This window comes from Pongo pygmaeus, chromosome 9, assembly GCF_028885625.2.
Source record: "Pongo pygmaeus isolate AG05252 chromosome 9, NHGRI_mPonPyg2-v2.0_pri, whole genome shotgun sequence".
Taxonomy (NCBI): Eukaryota; Metazoa; Chordata; class Mammalia; order Primates; family Hominidae; genus Pongo; species Pongo pygmaeus.
Window position 1 is genome coordinate 70,472,029 of NC_072382.2, and position 22,387 is coordinate 70,494,415.

The 22,387-nt window shown below is 38.2% G+C and overlaps 1 pseudogene; it reads right to left on the bottom strand.

Annotated features, from left to right (window-relative positions):
• Positions 1-9,546: 9,546 nt before the first annotated feature.
• On the bottom strand, positions 9,547-10,495 carry LOC129008204 (olfactory receptor 52D1-like; annotated as a pseudogene).
• Positions 10,496-22,387: the final 11,892 nt, after the last annotated feature.

Genomic DNA, 22,387 nt, shown 5'->3' on the forward strand with positions numbered 1-22,387 from the left:
CCCTGAAAACGACTCGTTAAAGAAAATTTTCTTGCAAAATATCCCCCTAGTGCTATATCAGAGACCCTTTGCTATTGTCCAGTGGGCTCTTACCTCTCCATCCGAAATTTTTAACCTCGCCATTTGTATAATTACACCAATGTGGGATAATAGACCATATCCCCAAATCCTGTATGCTTCTCACTAATATGTTTGGTGCATAGTACACATATAGTGTCAAATAAGTGACTATGTAATAAATAAGCAAATATATAAATTCACATAAAAATAATCAAAAAGTGTATCCTACTTCATGAGCTCTTACTCATTTTTCTTTTCTTTTATATATAAAAACCAAAAACATAACTAAGTGGCAAAAGCTATATCTGCTCCTTAAATGAATGTATAAATTCAGAGAAAGTCCAAATGAATGTCAATAATTCATTTTGTTTGGAGCCTTCTTACATCTCTTATGATATTTTCCTGTCTACCAATGCCAAGTTTACCTCTATTCTAACATATTTTGAACACAGAAAAGTTATAAATAATAATACAGCATACATCCAGACATACATAATGTAGACTAAGGTACAAAATATTACCCAAAAAAAGCAGGAAAACCTTCTGTACAGCTCACCCAAGTGGCATATGTGGTTTTTTAATCCTTTAGAAATGAATTGCATCATCATTCCCATAACATTTTGTACTTATTTACACTTTTACTACATATATAAATCCTAAAATAATGCATAGTATTTTAGAGAATAATTTCTGTATTTAAATGATGTTATGTCACGTCATTTTTCTGCATGTTAAGTTTTGTTCAGCATTATGTGAGATATATTCATGTTGATGCATGTAGTTCTGGATAAGTACTTATTGCTTCTATACAGTGTATTTATTACAACTATATGGGAGGTATGATATTTTATTGAGTTAAGGCACCATGTTTAATTCATTCATTTATTTAAATGAAGATACCATATTTACTTTATTCATTCTTTTTGAAGAATTTTTAGGTTATTTACAATTAACTATAATGTTATTAAATTCTTGCTTACTTGTAGAGCATGTCTCTAGAGCATACATTTGGGGTGAAATTCCTGGGTTGAAGATTATGCATATGTCTGACTTTCCTAAATATTAATAATTCAATCTCAAAAGTAATTGATTCAAATTTGCAATACATATTTAATATATATTTTCATTTATTTAATAGAGCTTTTAAAAACATATTTCAATTGCTTTCCTGTTTTGACATAGGTTCCATGTACATTTTGTTTATGTTCATTGTAAGTACCTTATATATTTTGTCACTATAATCAGTTATAAATTTTAAAGTATATATTTCTAATGGCTACTTTATATAACGCTATAATTAATTGTGTTTTTTGATGATTTACCTCAAATTCAGCAAATTTCTTAAAAGATAATTAGTTACAAAAATCTATCTGTAGAGTTTGATGGGTTTTCCCTGTAGAAAACTCATGCCATTTGTTAGCAATGAAACTTTATTTTTCCTTTGTGACTCTTAAAACCCCATTCCTTTTTAATGTGTTACTATGTCACTTTAAACTTTCAATACCTTATTGAATAGCAGTGGTAAGAGAAGGTATACAATGTCTGTCTATGTCTTAAAGAACATTTTTTCTTTCGCTCTTTACAACAAAATAAATAAAAACAATGTAAATGACCAAATAAATCAAACATTTTAGAATTGTTATTATATATTGAAAAACTAAGTTTCCCCAAAGACACATTTGACCCTTGCCTTCTGCTACTGGGGGGTGAACTCCAAGCCCCCTGGCCTGTCATGCTGCCTGATAAAAATGACTTTTGCTTGGGGCTTTGGCCACCAGATAGTCTAGCAGTGGGATGTGGTCTTTTTGGCCATGTCATATTAGTTCCAACCTGAAAAGGAACTGTAGACTATAAATGTTAGCCCAACCTTCTGGAGGGACCAGAGATTAAAAGTCATTCATGTTAGCTGTATGGGATTGAGCCCTTGTAAAGTCTCTGGATGCCAAATACTCATCTGAGAATTTCTGGTTACCAATACTCTGTGCATATAGTAACACATCGTGACCAAGAGGAACAGATGGCACTTGATATGGTTTGGCCACCTCCTCACCCAAATCTTATCTTGAATTGTAGCTCCCATGGTTCCCATGTGTTGTGGGAGGAACCCAGTGGGAGGTAATTAAATCATGGGGATGGGCTTTTCCCGTGCTATTCTTGTGATAGTGACTAAGTCTCATGAGATCTGATGGTTTTATGAAGGGGAGTTTCGCTGCACAACTTCTCTTGTCTGCTGCCATGTGAGACATGCCTTTTACCTTCCACCATGATTGTGAGGCCTCCCCAGCCACGTGGAACTGTGAGTGCATCAAACTTCTTTTTCCTTTTAAATTACCCAGTCTTGGGTATGTCTTTATCAGCAGCGTGAAAGGAAACTAATACAGTGCTCATCTATGACTTCAGGGAAAGGATAACCAAAGCTCCACATTTGAACTCCTTCTGGACTCTGCTCTATGCTTCTCTTTCCTTTGACAATTTTAATTTGAATCTTTGTATTATAATACTGCAATTACGTCTCTTTCCTGAGATTTGTGAAATTGTTCTAGCAAGCTATTGAATCTGAAGATGGCCATGATGGCCCTAAAATTTGTAGTCAGTTGGTCCGAAGTAATGATGGTGCAGGAAGCCCCCAGATTTGTAGGTAGTATTTGAAGTAAAGGTACTCTTCTGGGGGGTGTTGTTTCCTCAGAACTTGCCATTTGGTTAACTCCAGGTAACTATAATCACTGAATTGAAAAACACTTTCTTTGTTTCACTACATAATTATTAGTAATAAGGAAAACTGTGCTAGACATTGGTTTAGTTATTTATTATTGCATAATAAACCATTCCAAAACTTAGTAGCATAAAACAATGTTTATTTTGTTCACAAATTGAAATTTTAGGTAGAACCCAGCAGTCTAAAATTGCTGAGTTTTTTTTCCTACGTTACTGACTAGGGCAGCTTCAAGGTTGGATCTGTTTGGCATCAGCCAGGGCAGCTCAAAGGCTGAGGGCTTGAGTCATCTGAAGATGGACTCATTACAGAGTCTAGTGCCTGGGCTGGAAGGATTCAAATAGCTAAGGCCTGGTATAACTGGGGATCCTCATTCATCTCTCTCCCTCTGAATATGACATTATGGCAGCTTTAGGGAAGCTAGACATTTTACATGTGAATTAAAGGCTACTGAGAAAGAACAATAAGGAAAAAGAGAAGAAGGAGAAGAAAGGAGGAAGAGGAGGAGGAGAAAGACAAGAAGGAGAAGGAGAAAGAAGAAGGAGGAGGAGGAGGAAAGAAGCAGCAGCAGCGGAAGAGCAGAGGGAGATGAGAAGGAGGAAGAAGGAAGAGAAGAAGAAAGAAAAGGCAGAGAAGGAAGAGGGAGGAGAAAGAGGCAGAGGAGGAGGAGTTGGGAGAAAGAAAGGAAGGGGAGAAAAAGGGAGAGGGAAGGAGAGGAGAAAAATCCGACAGTATTTTCTTCTATTACCTGGTTTCAGAAGTTACTTAGTGTCACTTGCACCACATTTTATTGACTAGAATTTAATCACTAAAGCCAGCCCATATTTAAGGCAGGAGAACATAGCCTGAACCTCTCAGTGGAGAGACAAGATAACCATGTAAGAGGATCATGGGGGACAAGAAATATTTATGCAATCATCTTTTTATTATCTACCACAGATATCATTTAATTTATAAAATCTTCTAAAGCAAATTGGATACTCAGTTCTGAATATCTAGATAAAGATATATAGTCATTCTAATACTCCTAATCTAGAATCACCTGTTTCCCTGAACTTTCCAAAAGTAATTCAACACAAGCACAATTAAAATCCAAATAAGAATTCTGTAAAAATTATTTCTAGCTTTTTGTTGTTGTTGTTATGGTCTTTTCATTTTACATAATATTTGTACATATTTATGGGATACACGTGATACTTTGTTACATGTATACAATGTGTAATGATCAATTCACAGTGGTTAAGATATCAAACACCTTGTATATTTATCATTTCTGTATGTTGAGACATTTTAAGTTACCTCTTCTAGCTGTTTTGAAATATAGAATATATTGTTGTTAAATATAATCATCTTATTCCATCAAATGTAAGATTTTTATTCTTTCTATCTAAATGTATGTTTGTAACATTAACCAACCTTTCTCATTCCCCTGACCCCACACACACCATTCCCAACCTCTGGTAACTATCCTTCTACTCTTGACCTCTATTAACTCCCACATATACTTTTAGCTCCCACATGTAAGTGAGAAGATGTAATATTTGTTTTTCTGCCTGGCTTTATTTCACTTAACACAGTGTTCCATCCTTGTCACTGCAAATGACATGATTATGATTTCACTCATTTTTATGGCTGAATAGTATTCCATTGTGTACACATACCACCATACCACATTTGCTTTGTTCATTCATCTGTTGATACACTTAGGTTGATGCCATGTCTTTGCTATTATAAATAGCACTGCAATAAACATGCGGTGCAGGTATCCCTTTGATAACACTAATTATTTTTTCCTTTGGATTAATACCCAGTAGTGGGATTTCTGGATTGTACAGTATTTCTATTATAAGTTTTTTAAGAAATGTTCATACTGTTTTTCATAATGGCTAAATTTACATTCTCATCAACAGTATATAAGAGCTCCCTTTTCTCCACATCTTCAGCAGCAACTGTTAGTGTTTTGTCTTTCTGACAACAGCCTTCTAACTGGGGGTAAGATGATATCTCATTGTGGTTTCGAGTTGCATTTTCTGAATGATTGGTGATATTGAACTTTTTTATGTACCTATTGGCCATTTGTATGTCTGCTTTTGACATATGTCTATTCATATGACTGGATATTTTAGAAACACCAGAAAAATATTAGCGTTGATTCACACTGGAGAAAATGTCTCAAGTACTGTTAACAACCAGCAAAGCAGTAAAGCCTCAAGGGATTGATTATTACATACATGTTTCCAGCTAACAATGTTATTGGCCTTTTCCAATAAAAACTATTAGTAAGTACAAACTTATTGGAACCTTAAACCGAGGACTTTTCAGGATCTTCCAGAAGCAGATGACCCTTACACGGCAATGGTTAAAACCCGAAATTTTCTGATTAGCAGGTGATGGCATGAAGTGTACTTTCTCATGCCAACACAACAGAACAAGATTAACTCTTTGTATCTCTGTTCTCCTTTTTTTTGTCTTATTGCTAAAATTGTTTATCATCTGAATTTGATGTATCTTAGTGGTTGTCTAAGGGTTTCTAAATGCATTTAAGCATGTTTTAACTGTTATCACAGCCTAATTTTATAATGTGTTTCTCTGCTATTTACAGTAAAACAATACTTGGATGGGGTGTGGGGGTGGGGGGTGGGGCATGTGTGACCACAGCTACTCCTCTGAATGTAATTAATTGTTGGATTTGTCATCCCCCAAGCAATTATTAACTCTTCCTTCAAATATTCAAGAAGACAACTTTATTTCCTCAAGTTCCTTTTGGTATCACCCTTTCCTCATGTCACTGACCTCAATCTTTAATATTTTAAATATTAGACTGGATCTAGAATCAACACAATACATATGCTAAATTTATTTCATCATTTGCAGTATATTCAAGGTCAGTAGGGGTAGTGACAAATATTGGGACAATTTTTATTACAGTAGTGAGTATTTTCATGTACTCTCTAGTCTGTTTTACAGGTTCGATGTCATTCCAAAGATAATTTGCTCCCTTTGAAAAAAATCCAAAATTATTCCAATCCTGTGGTAATAAATGATTCAATGACAGTGATGTTTGTGTTCTAAAGGGGGACTTCTGCGTACCTGACACACATAAATCTATCTTGTAACAAAGGAGTAATGCCTACAGATTTTCAAATATTTAAAACCTATAGCCTTCTAGTGAATTATATTTTCCTGAGAAGAACATCTAGATAGACTTCCAAAATGAGTAGGTATGGGTTACTCAGGAAGTTCCTGGAGAAGGAGCTGACTCCCTCTTCCTGTCCACTGTCTCAGACTGCCCCTCCCATAGTCAGAAAAAAACTAACCGTTTTCTTCTTAGCTAGCCAAGGAGACATTTGGCACATTTAAGACCTTCTGTAGTACCCATGAGAAAATGACCTTTTAGGTGAAACAGTGTGGTTAGGCTAAAGGAAAGTCTCTTGGATCTCAAAAATAAACTGAAATGGAATTTGATTATGTTTTTATGTGGCCTGAGTTTGGTGATCTAGGTCTCTGGTTCCATAGCCTATTACATGAACTACGAATCATTGACTTGCTGGTCATTGTCTGTACGGCATTTGTTTAGTACAATACAAGACCAGTCTGAAGTCTTAAATAATGCTGCATAGCGATTGTCATATTACATTATTCAACAGATTATCCTTTAACAAAAGAAACATGCAGGACTAACTACAGGCTGTTTTCTGAGCAACCTTCTATCAATACAATTCTGACAATGGTTAACTGGAATGCACAAATTAATGTGTTGAAGGCTGTTCTCATCTGCTTTTGGCCAAAAGGGGACAATGAGAGATTAAAAAAATAAATCCACCAGCATGTAGTACATGTTGTTCCCTGTTGAACATAAACAAAGCCGAAGAATACGAGCAACACAGACAGGCCATTCTGTGACAAAGTGTGGAAGAAGATAGCAAGAAACCCAATCAGAATTACTCTTCTTGCTAACATGGGTAACTGCTTTTGCTTTACCAGTGTTAATTCTAGCCCACTTTTGTTCTCACATTTCCTAGATTTAAAAAATATTGATATACAATTCCAAATTACCCATATTGTTTGACCACATCCAAACTGGATCCAAGATCCAAGATCTCTCCTTAAAATTATCAAGCACAACAAGCTCACATCATATAAGAATCCCCTCCCAAATCTCTCGAGTTACCCAGTAGCTCTTTTGGAATGCTTTCTTGCTTGCTGTAGCAGGATTAATAAACCTAAGTTTTTGACTATAGATATATTTCCTGTGGTCTTAAGTGAGTTTTAATAACTTCCAACAGAGAATATAGTCTTCATAGTTGTTTAATTTTTCTTTCCTTAATATGTAGGAAGCAGCTTTTTATAATTAATTTTTGATAGAAATTTTCCATAGAAATGGCTTACTTAGTCAACATGAGAATCGTGAGAAGATGAAAAATATTCTTTCACCAGGAGCGGTGGCTCACATCTGTAATGCCAGCACTTTGGGAGGCCGAGGCAAGTGGATCACCTGAGGTCAGGAGTTCAAGACCAGCCTGGCCAAAATGGTTAAACCCGTCTCTACTAAAAATACAAAAATTAGCTAGGCGTGCTCCAGGTGCCTGTAATCCCAGCTACTCAGGAGGCTGAGGCATGAGGATCACTTGAACCCAGAAGGTGGAGTTTGCAGTGAGCAGAGATTGCACCACTGCACTCCAGCCTGAGCAATAGAGGGAGACTCAGTCTCAAAAAAAAAAAAATTATCTCATCTTATGGACACGTTGCACCTTTTTGCCTCAGCCCAGTGAAAAACGGGTCTAGAATTAAGATGAATCCATAAAATTATAATTACTTCAGTGTACAAACAATATAATTATTTAACATATACATACTTTCCTCTTCACTCCCATAATATCTTTTACACTATATCACTGAAAATGCCATATTTTGTTATTACATTATTTCCTCTCTTTCTAGATTGTAGATTTCCTAAAGTCTGACACTGGGCCTTATTCACCTGTGAAATTATGTTATTACCTAGAATATAGTTGATCCTCAAGAAATATTTATGAACAGATGCTCAACTATAAGACAAAATAAATGAAGAGTATTTCTAAAGTTTCTGCAGAAGGTTTTTCTCTTCAAGAAGAAGATTAGAAATTTCCAGGCATGAGTAGAGGGAGGAATGGGGAGTTATTGCTTAGTGGATACAGAGTTTCTGTTTGGGGTGATAAAAAGTCTTGGACATAATGGTAATAGTCACACAATATTGTAAATGTAATTAATGTCACAAACCATACACTTAAAGATGGTTAAAGTAACAAAGTTTATGTTATATATATTTTACTATAACATAATAAAAGAAACTGTGGTCTCTGTTTATAGGATACTATTCATCAAACATCACATTACCAACTAAGTCAACTGTGGGTGGGATCAATCTCAGACCCTTAAAAAAAAGATACTTAGATACTGAAGTTGAAAAGTGGCATGAATGCCTTAAAAGATCAAGGGTTTCTGGTAATGAACAATATATGATGAAAAATTGATGCTGGAGAGTATAATTGTGTTATATAGGAGAATAGACTGGTTACTTGCTTTTATTTTTTCCAAGGTGGGGAGCATCAATTCTTGTGGAAGGTAAGCCTGTGCTAAAAGCATGGCAGCCAGCTGTTTGGGGAAGGTTTAATGTCATCCAATCAGTCTGGATAGCATTAACAGGAAACTCAGTGTCCTAAGCACCCTTGTATACCCAAAGTGCTATTGACTAATGGAGGAAACAAAAGGTTAGATCAAGTTCACATTGCCTCTCAGAATAATTTACATGATAAGTCCATCACATTTAAAATGCCAGGAAAAATGCAAAGGTCGTCAGTCGGGAGGTGACTATATTAGCTACAAAGTGATGTTTTTATTATTATTTTATTTTAAGATAGGGTCTCGCTCTGTTCCCTGTGCTGGAATGTAGTAGCACAAACATGGCTCACCACAGCCTCAACCTCCTAGGCTCAAGTGATCCCCCACCTCAGCCTCCCAAGTAGGTGGGACTACAGACACACATGATACCACGCCTGGCTACATTTTTAATTTTTTGTAGAGACAGAGTCTAGCCATGTTGCCCAGGCTAGTCTTTAATTTCTAAGTTCAAGCAATCCTCCCACCTCAGCCTCTCAAAGTGCTAGGATTACAGATAGAAGCCACCACATCTGGCCAAAAGTGACATCTTTTGGAGTACTTCCTTGAGAAACTAATAATATGGGGTTTCCATGGAATTATGTGCTTTCAGACTTCTCCCCCTGTAGTCCTCCTCATGTATTGTCAACCTAATCCCGGGTGATGAGCTCTCACAGCTATCTCTGGCCTAGGCTGAAACTCTCACTGAAGACCCTCCTGGTCTGAGAAAATGCTGGCAATAATTAATTAATTGTGTGTGTGTGTGTGTGTGTGTGTGTGTGTGCGTGTTCTCAATTCCTCAACTCTAGCACATGAGATTTCTGTACTTGGAGAGAATAACTCTCCTTGCCTTTTACTTTCAAGTGAACTACATTGCCTTTCCCTAGAAATATTCAAGACCTATAGGCCCATTAACAAGTCACAGAATAATTTTATAGAAAAATGATATTTTGCAGATTTAGCAGGTATAGATGGGTTCTCCTAAATACTTCAAAAACTCTCCAATAATACATGATACTGGTGTGCTAGAATTAGCAGAAGCAGAAACCTCTAGTCCAAAGATAAGAGGTGCTAAAGAAGGTAAAAGATTAATTATAACTTTTTCCATTAGTCCCCTGTGCATGTAGAGAGTATAGTTACCTCCTCCTCATAAAAAAGCCAAATAGTCTCAGGCGAAACTGTCTTGTGTTGATGCCATAAACCTGGCGGTTGAGAACAGGGGGCACAAGGAGATAGAGATTTGCAAGTACAATGTGGACTTGAGGAGGTACTTGGTGGCCAAAACGGTGGGTGAAAAAGGAAAAAAAGGCAGGAATATAGAAGATAAGAATCACACAAATGTGGGCTCCACAAGTACTAAATGCTCGGAGCTGAGCATCCTTAGAGGGCAGGCGCAGCACAGTCAGCAGGATCAGGAGGTAAGAGGTGGCAGTGAGGACAACATCCATGCCAGTGATTGAAAGTGCCACAGTGAGACCATAAATGGTGTTGGGCTTGATGCTGGCACAGGCAAGCTTGGCTATGCCCATGTGCTCACAGTAGGTGTGGGGGATGTTGCGATGTCCACAGAAGGGTAAGCGTTCAATGAGGATGACAAAGGGGAAAACAAAGAGAAGACCACAAATCACACATGCTACACCAATCTTCCCAATCATAGTGGCATTGAGGATGGATGTATAATGAAGTCGACGGCAGATGGCCACATAGCGATCAAAAGCCATGGCCAGCAGAACAGCTGACTCTGTGGCAAAGACTCCATGAACAAAAAACATCTGGGTGAGGCAGCCATAGTAAGAAATCATGTGACACCTAAACCAGAAGATGTTAGCATTCTGGCAAAGTAGTCGAACAAAGTACCAGGTCAGTGATGGAAAGCAGGCACAGGAAAAGGTACATTGGCTCATGCAAAGTTCTGTCTGTCGTGATGATGTAGAGGATGGTACCATTTCCCATCAGAGCAAGGATATACATGGAGCAGAAGGGGATGGCAATCCAAACGTGTTGGTCTTGCATCCCTGGGATTCCAAGCGGAATAAGTGTTGAAGGATGGGGGGCAGTGTCATTGGGGATAGATGCAGAGAACATAATAATGCAGAAAATAGAGGCTTTATCTTCCTAAAAGTGGTTAAAAATAAAATGACGTCATCCTAGAAGCCATTTCTTCCCTTAATTATTCATTCAATTTCTTAACTTTCTTCATTCCCACCAATTCTACTCAAATTCATGCCCTCCTCACTTCTTGTCTCTGTTATTAAAATAGCTTTGTCACTAATATGTTCACTTCCAGGATTTCCATCTTCGAGTGAAGCCTCTTCATTGGTACCTAAATATTCTGTCTTGTGAATATAACCAACTGTAATATAAATATGACCTCTCTACATGTATGTTGTGCAGAATATCTTACATTAACCTCCTCTGTTCTACCCTCCACCACTTTCTATCATGTTCTGAGCTCTGAGACATTGACCTCTATGGACTACATGGACAGGTTCCCTTGCCTTCTCACTTCTGGCTGAATTTGGCAATAGAAAACACCAACAGGACACAGGAGGGAAGGAGAAAACAGTCAGATGTTTATTCCTTCGGTATTCTCCCAAGAAGGCTGTTGCAAGCTTATATCATCCCTATCTAAGAGTCTTCTCTGGCCCTGGTTGCCTCTGGCAATCCTATCTTCCTCTTGTGTCTTTAATCCAATGGTTGTAATAGTGCCTACTGTCACTTACCTAGGGAATGTCACAAGCACTTGTGATTTTCTTACACATAACCACACCTTTGCAAATGGTTTCTGTATTACATTCTCCTTGAATTATTTGATCGTGTAATCTATCTCTTGCTGGGAGTCTGATACAGTTGCTCTTGCTAACTGTCTAGCATTTTTTAGCACCACATTTCACCACTTATTTCATGTTCCAATTATATATGCATCATGAAGTGTCTAAAAACATGCTTTCTCACACCAGTATTCATTTTTATTTGGTGTTTTTTCTGCATAGAATGGCTGTTTTCACTTGGTCACCTGGATAGTTCCTAACAGTCTTTCAAAAACCAGCTGAATACATTTTTCTCTATGAAGTCCTTCTATAATCCCTTCTCCTATGAAGAGTGAACTGTGCATCTTCAGCATGTCTCCCTTTGGAAATATAAAATTGTTTAATAAGTATGTATATATCTCTCTTCCCATTACACAGTGAAATTTCTGAATCTCATTTTTTGTTCTCTGTATTCAACATCTATGCCTTATATACATTAGGCCAAAAAATAACATTTAATAAATAATTAATAAAAGATTAAATGCAGTAATTAAATTTCTTTTCTTTTCTTCTTTTTTTTATTTTTCTGGAGACTGAGTCTTGCTCTGTCCTCTAGAGTCCAGTGGTGTGATCTTGGCTTACTGCAACCTCTGCCTCTCGGGTTGAAGCAAGTCTTGGGCCTCAGTCTCTGGAATAGCTGGAACTACAAGCACGCACCACCATGCTCAGCTAATTTTTGTATTTTTAGTAGAGACGGGGTTTCACCATATTGGCCAGGCTGGTAATAATTGAATTTCTTAACAGACTTGAGTAAGTGACCATGTTTGCAAAATAGTATTCCCTCTTGGGAGCCTGCCTTATGAATCAGATAAGATCTTCCCTTGCTGGATCTGTGATTCCTCCCATGTTCTTTCCACTCTGTATGTTCTAATAGGTGCTCCTTATCACCTCTGCTTCAGTACCTAACCTAATCTGTATAATACATTTATACAGATTTATAACCTAATCTGTATAATACATTTCTTCTGCTTCTTTAATTAATCGAATCAATTAATTTGATTATAAAACATACCTGTCTTAGTCTGCTTTCCCAGCTTTAGAATATAATACTTTAGGGTAATGATACTTTGGGACCACTAAGTCAAGAAGCCACACAGGTGTGTGCTGCAGGAAATACTCAAGAAGATAAGGCATGCCATGGGAAGGAAAGAAGAAAAGGAGAGACTGAGGACTTACAGGTGACTTAAATCAGGGAATTTCTCAAAGTGCCTCCCCTGTGGTTTGAGGTTATGCCAATAGGAAAGAAAAATGAGAAAAAAATTCTGGATTCCTGTAGGTGAAGTCAGAACCATCATTCTTACCTTGTTGAAGTCCAGTCTTAGGGGTTCAAAGATTCTTGTTTCTAGAAGGGATATTAATGTTAACTTCATCCAGTCATTCTCACCTAAAAAGAATTTTAGAATGTGGAAGAACCTAAGGTAGAATTAAAGAGTTCTATAACAATTATAAAGAATATCCTTATTTTAGGGAACAACAGACACTGGGACCTGCTTGAGGGTGAAGGGTGGGAGGAGGGAGAGGAGTAGAAAAAGCAAGTAGTGGGCACCAAGCTTAGTACCTGAGTGAGGAAATAATCTATGCAGAAAACCCCTGTGACACGAGCTTACCCATATAACAAAACTGTGCATGTACCCCTGAAGCTAAAATAAAACAATTTTAAGAAAAGAATATTTTTCCTTTAATCTCCTGCTCAATTGAATATAGTGAAAATAAATTCATTTAGCATTTGAACTTATGTAGTATCCATTCATATGAATAAATTCATATAGCATTATAAATTTTGTTTTAGTAATTGCAATACGCATTTCTCGTATACTATTGCAAGTTTATACTAACTTTATATTAACAGTCACTGTAAATTGTACAGGTAATAACGTTATTACAGTTTTAATTACTTATAAAGTTATTTTGTTTGTATTTTAAAACCATGACAATAGAGTGTACTGCCAATTTTACTTTAACTTGATACATCTTCAAAAATTAAAAAAAAATGAATGTTTTTGGTTTCTGGCAATATCTAAGTTTTTTTATATTTTCTTTTTATTTATTTTTTATTTATTTATTTTACTTTGTTGATAAACCAATGGAACATAATATTGTCACCTAGTTGGGAAGTAAATTACAAAGCATATGTAGTTCACTAATTATATGGTGTTGACTCCCAAATGTAATATCTTGTGAAAAGTGATTACATGGAAGTTGCTTATACATCTCTAATGATAGGAAATCCTTTAGTGATGTATAAGTCTGCCTTTTTTGAGGCAGCCATTCTCAACTTTAGACTTTCTGAGCTTAAGAATGCTTTTCTTTTTATTGAGTCAATGTCTATAACCACAACCCACATTAAACACTATGATTTCTCTTCATTGTCTTCAGCTTCCAGTTTTACGTTCTTTAGAAGGTTGCTTTTTCCTTTCATTTCTTTGTCAAAATATTTTTGACAAAGAAATATTATTATTTACCAGTTATTCTTCTAGGTGTTTGAAATACACATTGAAGAGTAAGAACATACATATTCAATGGTATATTAAATTTATAGTCTAATAAGAAGACAAAGTTAATCAAATAATCCCCAATACATGCATAAAATGCCAAGTGGATATATGCTATGATGAAGAGTTGCATGAGACAGTTTACTTAGGGCAGGCTTCCCAGAGAAAAGGATATTTATCTCTAAATCTGAATCTTCCTCAAATGCTTCAGACAACTCTTGTATGACTTGACTCCCAGTGTGGTTATCCTCCTGAAGCTCTCCTTCTGTAGCCTAGTCTGAAAAATATGAGATCAGGACCTATGTTCAGACCTCCTAGGTTCAAAATATTGCTCTATTACATTAACTTGCTAATTGTATTACTTTGAGCACTTTCCTTATTCCCCATCATCCTCAATTTCCTATTATGAAATTCAGACAATACTTCATAGACTTTTATGGAGACTTAATTGAGAAAAAGCATGTGAAGCATATAATACAGTCTCTGTAACTTCATAAGCACTAACTAAAATATTCGCTGTTATTTGTCATGATTTTGAAATCTCTGAGTCCCTTTCTCTAACTATGATGTACTCACCTCTCAAAAGAGGAAACTGCATTTAGTTCCTCAAGTTGAAAAACACATAGGCTTGGGTCCATAATACAAGGGTGAAGACACTGTGGTTTCAGTCTCTTCTAAGTCAAATACTCTCTTCAAAGTCCAAGACTGGTCCTCAGTTGGATGAGGTGAATTCTCGCGGGGTATGAAATGAGATGGCTCCCCAATAATCCCAATCTCCCCAATATAGTACTACATTTATGTCCCCTCATTAATTTTCTGTGAGGTCAAGGAACTATTGTGACATCGTGAGGTTCTTCAACACAAAAGGAGCCAGTGTGTTCTATGCTGCCACTAAGAGCAGAGTAAGGATGAAGGAATGCTTATCTTATTAAAGGAAGAAGTTCTGTTAGTGTGTTTAATGAGGCAGTCACCTGATTTTGCCCTGGATAGAAACAGATCTAGGAAGGCTGCAGCAAGGATTTCTAGCTTAGCAGTCATCTAAAGTTTCTGCACGCAAAAGTCCAGGATTACTTATGTGGAGGAAATGAGATTTTGGGGATACCAGGTATGCTCAGAAACTGAGAAGACAAGAAATCAGACAGATAAATTTTTGGAGAACACTACTAAGGTCCTATTTGTTCAGGTATGAAGTTACTAACAAATATACATAGCTTCACTTCTGCCTGGCTAGCCTGACAGATACAAGTGAGATTAAGATGCAACTATTGTGCTTCACTATAGTAACCATTTTATTATTTATATGTATCTTATAACATCATGTTGTATACCTTAAACATAGGCATAAAAATTATTTAAAAAGAAAAAGGAAATTCAGACTCGATCATTGTTTTAAGAAAGGCTGCTCCAGAGATCTGACTGGCTTGCTTTGAACCCATAATGAAACAGCAAGAGACTAAAATCTCTAACTGCAACAGGAGGGATTCAAGCACAAAGCAAAGGATTTATTAATGATAATTTTGGTACATATTAAGTCTACTCAAATACCTGAGGGGCCAGGAACGGTGGCTAATGCCTGTAATCCCAGCACTTTGGGTGTCCGAGGCAGGCAGATCACCTGAGGTCAGGAGATCGAGACCAGCCTGGCCAACATGGTGAAACCCTGTCTCTACTAAAAATACAAAAAATTTAGCCAGGCATGGTGGCGCACGCTTGTTATAAGTCCCAGCTACTCGGGAGGCTGAGGCAGGAGAATCACTTGAACCCGGGAGGTAGAGGTTGCAGTGAGCCAAGATCATGCCACTGTACTCCAGCCTAGGTGACAGAGCAAGACTCCATCTCAAAATAAATAAATAAACAAATAAATAAATAAATAAATAATTTTTAAAAATCTGAGGAATTCAAGGAACTGTAGTTTCTATAATGGAGCCAGGGGAAGGTCTGGATGATCTCCAGAGTAGCCAAAGACATCCATATATCTGGATTGTCAATTCTCTCTTTCCCTACCTCTGCTCCTGGCTTCACAGAACAGTCCTCAGCCTTATTTTCTGTCTACCTCATCTGTATAATGCTCACCCCAGACTCATTGGTCAGCAGTCATGGAGAAGACTGGACTGAATACAAGAGCATAGTTCCTGAATCTGAGGTCTTCTTGTTCCATTTATTCCCACCCTGGGAAGGCTTTTTTGGTCAAGAGAGGCTGTGCCATGGCTCAGAGCACCAATGGTTCCAACTGCTAAAAATAGTGGTTAATTTGCAAATAAGATCTCTGGGGAGACACACCAGTCATGTCAGGGTCTTCTTTTAAAGTCTATTTTTTTTTTTTAAGGCAGGAGAAGTGATCACCATGGTCTTGCCTAAGGGTTTAATAGCTGCCTAACCTTTAGACAAAATTTGTAACCAAATTGTGCCAGACTCTTGAGGAGAGACATTCAGGGAGAAAAGAGGAAACACGGAAGAAGAATAGTGTGGGAAGAGATATATCTTGGATTAGAATTTCCACAGCTTTTGTTGTTGTTGTTGCCTAATCCAGTACCACATGTAGCCTATTATCATAAAAAAGAATCACTGTGTCTAATCTGAATTCCTCCAGGTTGATCTTGGGCCTGATTCTTTATTTGCCTTTAACATTCTTTTGTGTTTATTAGGGTAAGTCATTGTCTTTTTTTCTTCATCTAATTATACCAGATGATAAGCTACTTAATCAAAGGTACTGCTAGTTATGGTTCAGTGTGAGGACACATGCTTTTCCCCTAATCCACTGAGGAAACGATATATTGGCAGTTGTTGATATACAAGTCAGGAGATTAGAGAAAAGATCCACAGTGGAGATACACATTTGCTAATCATCATCATAATGACAATATCTAAATGAGATTAAAAGAAAATGAATGCCTGCAAGAGCACTGAGACTAAACACTAACATTAGAGGTTATATGATTAAGAAAAACAAGTTAAGGACACAAATAAGTAGTAGTTTTAGGGTAGAAGAAAAACCACTGTAGGCTAGTGAATAAAGTAATTTTTAAAGAAATATATATATAATATTTTAAAGGTGTATGAAATACTGCAGATATGTCAAGGAATAAGGACTGAGACCATTGTTTTTAGAAATTGCAGTTATGATAGATTTTGACAAGAAGAGAATTATGCAATAGTAATATGAAATTTGGGTAGGACAGAGTTAAAGAGAAAATGGAAGAGAACTAGAAACAGTAAATACAGACAACTCTTTCAAGGAGTTATACTGCAAAATAAAGTAGAGAATTGGGAGTAATAGCTAGAAGGGAACTGGAGTCGAGAAACAATTTTAAGATGAGATAAATATTATCAAGTGCTTGCAATAATGGAGAAAGATGCAAAAGAGAGTGAAAATTGGTAATTCAAGATGAGAGAAAAAAATTGCTAAGCCAATGGGTGCAGGTACAAATTGGTGGAGAGTTACATTTAGATAGAGTTACTGTGTGGCTGAACAAGCACAATAAAGTGTATGTGTGTGTTAGGGAGGGAAGGAAAGAGAAAAGAGGGATAGAGAGAGAATATTTGTATTAAAAAGTAATTAAAGGAATGGACCATAAAATTAATAATGAGAAGGGCAAAAATTAAGAAATAAAGAAAATGATGAAATGTGAAAAAATATTAAGATTAATTTATTATCAGTGTCCTTAAGTTGAAAGATTGTTGAATTGGGATTCAAGAGAAAATGAGCTGAAAAATAGGAGGTGATAGGTGAGGAGTGAATTGCCTAAGTTTTAGATTATTAATAATTTCCACATATTTTTATAAATACAAATTTAAAAGTATTTCCAAGGAATTAAGCAGATGAGGTAGGATAGTCAAGATTTTTGGAAGAAAGATCAGAGTACCTAAGAATCTAATTATTCCAGTTAACTATTGTTGCATAACAAACCACTCCCAAACAATAGTTTTAAAACAATTTATTATTATCTCTTATGATGCTATAGGTTCACTGAGATCATTTGGGCATTTCTCACTTGGGATATCTCTCTCATGTGGCTATAATCAGACATTTTATGCATGTGTAGTCATCGCTAGGCTTGACTAGTATTGGTGCTGTTAACCAGGAGCTCAGCCAAAGCTGTCAACCACATGACCTCTCCATATGGCGTTAGATTATCACAGCATGATGTCTGTCTTCTAGAGTACCCAAAAAGTACATGTTCAAAGACACCAATGACAAAGCAGTAAGATTCTTATAACCTTGCCTCAAATATCCCCAAATGTCACATCTATTTTTCAAAAACATTGCTACGGCCAGATCAGAAAAATAGGGAAAGGAAATAGATTTTACTTATTAGAAGAATGGTGAGGTAATATTACAGAAAAGTGTATGTGATGCAAGATACTGTTTTGCCATCTTTGAAAAATAAAACCTACAACATTCTACTCTCTGGCCACAATACACATATCCTCATACATACAAAATACGTTCACCTCTTCGTGAAGACCCCAAAGTCTCATTTTCATTATGGGATTAGTTCAAAGCCCAGAATCTCAGCCTGAAAATCAGGACAAAGTATGAATAAGACCCCTTGGGTTCAGTTCCTTTTATACAGCTCCATGAGTGCAGCTGCTCTCAATCTGAAGATCTGTGAAGTAAATTAATCTGTGTAGAGTTATCTGCCTCCTACACAGCCAACATACAATTGTGATACAGAGATAGAATAACTGCAATAGATACTCACATGTGAAATACTGGCAAAGGCTTATAACAGCCACTTGTCTATTATAATTCTAAAGTACAGCCAGAAATATATCACCACTTTCCTAATAAGAAGCCAATCCTGCTCCCTAGGAATAATTCTCCATGGCTTGACTACAACCTCAGGAAAATTAACTCTATATTCTATGTCATCTTTTTTTTTTTTTTAGTAAAAAATGACTTGTATGTACATGTGAGTAGCTTTCTCAGCCTGCTTCCTGCTTAATAAAGTTAAAAATATAAAGACATCTTTTTATTTTGCAATGACTATGTCCTTTTCCGCCAAAGCTCATGGTACGTATAACTGCACATTTTTCTAAAAATCTGAGTTCTCTACAAAAATTTGAGTTTACTCTATTAAACAACAGTCATACCTGCAAATACCTTTTAGATTTTTACCTTTCTGATTTTGTCTGAGAGTTACAAACTCTGAAAAAAATTCTAAAGATTCTTAGAAGCTTCTTTAACTGAAAACCTCTATAAGATGCAAACTTAAATATTTCTCTATTGTTAGCAAAGGATCTTACAGCCTTTTTCTGGAGATGATACTACACCCTGGGACCATTTTTCACTGTGAGAATTTTTTGTCATTTGGAGAAGCTGGGGGTGGAGAGAGTTAATTTTTTATTTGAATCTAGCCAGATATGTCACCTTTGTATTTACTCTAAATGTTGTTTGAACCTTAAACAATTTCATTATTACTTCATATTTATTTATACGTACATTACCATATGTAGCATAAAAATAGTGTTGGTACTTCCAGTACTTTGCTTTGAAATCTCCTTAGCCAAATACATATGTTTATTAAGTATACTTTACAGTTTTTCATATTATTGCTACAGATGTCTGAAGTCTCAGTTGGACTGAATGTCCAAGGTAGCTTACCGACATAGCTAGCTGTTGTTGGCTGTTGGCTGGGATCTCCACTGGGGCTATCCACTAGAATAATTAAATATGACTTCTCCATGTTGCTTAGGATACTTGTAGCATAGTAGCTTGGTTTCAAAGGGGGCCTACTAAAATCAAGCATTTCAAGAGATGGGTAGAAACTACAAAGGCTATTATGAACTAACTTCAGAGGCTCCAGAAATTTCTTCTAGTGAATGCAATTTCAAGGAATTCCTAAGTCCAACTCAGATTCATGAGAAAGGGGATTGGACTTTATTGATGTAGAAATGGCAAGAAGTTTACAATGCAGAAAAGCATGGAAGATGGAAAATACAGCTATTGCCATCTTTGGACAAAGCCTTCTGCCACAACAAATTATTAAAGAGTCATCTATACAGACACTAAAATCATCAAAAATCATGACAAGGGTTTTTTTTTTTTTTGGAGAAAATAATATAGTGCCAGAAGCCAAAAGTCTTCAAAGAAGGAATGACCCAGTCTCAGAAGATAACTGCAACAAGTAGAGATAATTGATAATATATTTTGATGATATGAGATTTAAAGTTGGGACATTTTAGGATAAATGAATAGTATTAGTCAAGAAGCAGTTACATGGAGCAAAAAAGAGAGCTATGTCACTTTTAAACCCAGAAAATTACTATAAGATTCAAGCCTATGTGTTTTTCAAAGGACCAGACTTTTTTTTTTTGATATGGAAAGAGCCAAGATTTCCTAGCTATCAGAATCACCAGAACTGTTGAAGAATGTATAAGCCCATTAAAGTAGGATAGAGCTTACTTGCATTTTTGCATTTGCATTTTTACCAAGTTCCCCAGAGGATTGTGATGACCACTAAAGTCTGAGAACCACTTTCTCTTAGATGATTTATTTTCCTGAACGATTCTTAAAAGAGGGTAATTATTTGCTGCTATCTTTACTGACTCTCATCTGGAAAGTATCCTACAAAGGTATCCCAAATTGTGTGGATTTTACTTATGTCTTTTAACCTGTTTATAAGACTAATCTGTCTAGTTATATATGATCAAATGCTATCTTCTAAGTCTTGGAAATCTTATCTGAAAATGAGATATAAATTTCCCTCTGATCCTTTTATACAAGAAATTTTTTCTTCAACTTTTATTTAGCTTCTCTTGACATCTACCTATTCATCTTGTCTCACTGTTTCTTGTAACATATAGTGGATTTCTAGGATTTCATATACATTTAAGTCAATGTTGTAAGGATTCCAGCTTTTAAAAAATAAGAAATCCTCTCCCCTCTCCCCTCACCCCTCTCCCCTTTCTGCGGTCTCCCTCTCCCCCTTTCTTCGGTCGCCCTCTCCTTCTTTTTTCAGTCTCCCTCTGTTGCCAAAGCTGGACTGTACTGCCGTGATCTCGGCTCGCTGCAACCTCCCTGCAACCTCCCTGCCTTGGGCTCCTGTGATTCTCCTGCCTCGGCCTGCCGAGTGCCTGGGATTGCAGGCGCGCGCCGCCACGCCTGACTGGCTTTTGTATTTTTGGTGGAGACGGGGTTTCGCCGTGTTGACCGGGCTGGTCTCCAGCTCCTGGCCTCGAGTGATCTGCCCGCCTCGGCCTCCCAAGGTGCTGGGATTGCAGACGGAGTCTCGCTCACTCAATGCTCAATGTTGCTCAGGCTGGAGTGCAGTGGCCTGATCTCGGCTGGCTACAACCTCCACCTCCCAGGTGCCTGCCTTGGTCTCCTAAAGTGCTAAGATTACAGCCTCTGCCCCGCCGCCACCCCGTCTAGGAAGTGAGGAGCGTCTCTGCCTGGCCGCCCATTGTCTGGGATGTGAGGAGCCCCTTTGCCCGGCCGCCCGGTCTGGGAAGTGAGGAGCGCCTCTGCCCGGCCGCCATCCCGTATAGGAAGTGAGGAGCGTCTCGTCTCTGCCCGGCTGCCCATCGTCTGGGATGTGAGGAGTGCCTCTGTCCGGTCGCCCCCTCTGGGAAGTGAGGAGTGCCTCTGCCCGGCCGCCCCGTCTGGGAGGTGAGGAGCGCCTCTGCCCAGCCGCCACCCCGTCTGGGAGGAAGTGAGGAGCGCCTCTGCCCGGTCGCCCCGTCTGGGAGGTGAGGAGCGCCTCTGCCCCGCCGCCACCCCGTCTGGGAGGAAGTGAGGAGCGCCTCTGCCCAGCCACCCCGTCTGGGAAGTGAGGAGCGCCTCTGCCCAGCCGCCCCGTCTGGGAAGTGAGGAGCGCCTCTGCCCGGCCGCCCAACGTCTGGGAAGTGAGGAGTGCCTCTGCTCGCCGCCACCCCGCCTGGGAGGAAGTGAGGAGCGCCTCTGCCCCACCACCCCGTCTGGGAGGTGAGGAGCGTCTCTGCCCCGCCGCCCCATCTGGGAGGTGAGGAGCGCCTCTGCCCGGCCGCCCTGTCTGGGAGGTGAGGAGCGCCTCTGCCTGGCTGCGACCCTGTCTGGGAGGAAGTGAGGAGCGCCTCTGCCCGGCCGCCCCGTCTGGGAAGTGAGGAGCGCCTCTGCCCGGCCGCCCTGTCTGGGAGGTGTACCCAACAGCTCTGAAGAGACAGCGACCATCGGGAGCAGGCCATGAGGACGATGGCGGTTTTGTTGAAAAGAAGTGGGGGAAGTGTGGGGAAAGGAAGGAGAGATCAGATTGTTGCTGTGTCTGTGTAGAAAGAGGTAGGCATAGGAGACTCCATTTTGTTCTGACTAGGAGAAATTCTTCTGCCTTGGGATGCTGTTGATCTATGGCCTTTGCCCCAGCCCCGTGCTCTCTGAAACATGTGCTGTGTCAACTCGGGATTAAATGGATTAAGGGTGGTGCAAGATGTGCTTTGTTAAACAGATGCTTGAAGGCAGCATGCTCTTTAAGAGTCATCACCACTCCCTAATCTCAAGTACCCAGGGACACAAACACTGCAGAAGGCCGCAGGGACCTCTGCCAAGGAAAACCAGAGACCTTTGTTCATGTGTTTATCTCCTGACCTTCTCTCCACTATTATTCTATGACCCTGCCATATCCCCCTCTCCGAGAAACACCCAAGAATGATCAATAAATACTTAATAAATAAATAAATAAATAAATAAACAAGAAATA